Source organism: Aplysia californica, unplaced genomic scaffold, assembly GCF_000002075.1.
Source record: "Aplysia californica isolate F4 #8 unplaced genomic scaffold, AplCal3.0 scaffold00012, whole genome shotgun sequence".
Taxonomy (NCBI): Eukaryota; Metazoa; Mollusca; class Gastropoda; order Aplysiida; family Aplysiidae; genus Aplysia; species Aplysia californica.
The window spans coordinates 17,794-19,289 of NW_004797282.1; the positions used below are offsets into that span (position 1 = coordinate 17,794).

General features: G+C 43.5%; 1 protein-coding gene across 1 annotated transcript in view; it reads left to right on the forward strand.

Annotated features, from left to right (window-relative positions):
- Positions 1-1,496, forward strand: part of LOC101862466 (multiple PDZ domain protein) — a gene marked incomplete at its 5' end in the record, with an annotated part of 41,188 nt that overhangs the window by 11,376 nt on the left and 28,316 nt on the right.

The following is a 1,496-nucleotide window of genomic DNA, read 5'->3' on the forward strand; positions in this document are numbered from 1 at the left end:
ACCTAGAGGTTAAGGTGTCTGCCTCTCATTTAAAAGTCCCGGGTTCGAATCCCGGTAGCGACAGAAGATTTGTCTTCTCTAAAATTGTCCCCTGTCACCTCCTTTCCTGCTCTCTAGCAATGTTCTATCGTCTGCTTTTGTCTCTCCTTTGCCCCCTCCTCTGGGCTCCTGACTCTTTCTGCAGCCTGTCTACTGCTACTCCTTGGCTCCTTCTTTCTGCTGTCTTTCAACTACACCCCTGATCTTCTGATAGCAGATCTACACCTAGTCTTCTCGGACAATGCCGAAAAAACTCCGAGGTCCCGTGTGCAAGTTGCGCACGATATAGATCCCCTAGTGGTGTAAAATCGATAAGAGTAGGCTTCGGCCGCCACCAGGGCAAAATTCAAAATCCCCTATCAACTGAAAATATTTAATGTTTCTAGCGGGCTCATATGACCTTATGCACTTGTGAGCACCGTAAAACATTTTTTAATGTAGGTAAGGAAAAATCGAAGTTACAAAAATTGTTGGTTGCTTGTAAAAGGTGTTTTAGAAAATGGATTAAGGGGCGGGGGGGTGGAGCCTGATTTTGGGAGTGGTTTATTGTGGTAGATTTTGTTTTCTTTCTTTGGTTATCTAAACCTGAAGGGGAAAAAAAAGGCAGTGGGGGTGTTTGATCGATGAATTATATTACAGCCCAGGCGGGAATCGAACACGTTTTCTTCGTGCGACAGGGAAGCAGCCAATACCACTTACCTCGGTGAAAAGGAGTAGGAACAGATATAATGGGAAGAGGAGGACGAAGAGAAGGAGGAGGAAGAAAAGGAGGGGGAAGAGGAGGGGGTGAAGGAGAATTAATACGATTAATAAGAGGAAGAATGGACGAGTCTTCGTCGATCGCTTCGCCGTCTCTTTACGTAAAAAGACGACTCGGGGTGAGGAAAGGACAGGCAGATGGAGGCGTGCTTAATTAAAGACGAGGAAACACCCTGTGAGTATTGGACGACAGACACCAGGAATTTGCCTGTTTTCAATTAAGGGAAAGGACAATTCTTGGGATGGGCGAGGAAAAAACGGGGGGGGGGGGTATAATATATTAAAGTAAAGAGAGGGTATCCAGTATATGAATAGGTTTTTATTGTCATAGAAAAGTGGGAAAATGATTATATACGGATCTTTTTTTCTTTTTCTTCTTTTTCTAAACGATCGTGTTTCCGGTCAGGCGGACAGCCTCAAAGATAGATAGATGGGTGGTTGATGGGTGCTCTGGTGTGGTTTGTTCCTTCTTTCCTGTCGAAAATCTATCATCTTTATCTCCCCTCATTCTTTTTTTTGTGTTGGTTACTGCCTTTGTAACATCTCTAATCTTCGGCACTTATATGACCTTCTGTGTTACAAGTGCCGTAAAACTCTTACGAAAAAAAATAGATAGGTGGATAGTTAGATAGATAAAGAGCAAAAGAATTGGTGACTGAAAGAATTTTTGGGAAGTGATGTAGTGGCGTGTGTGTGTG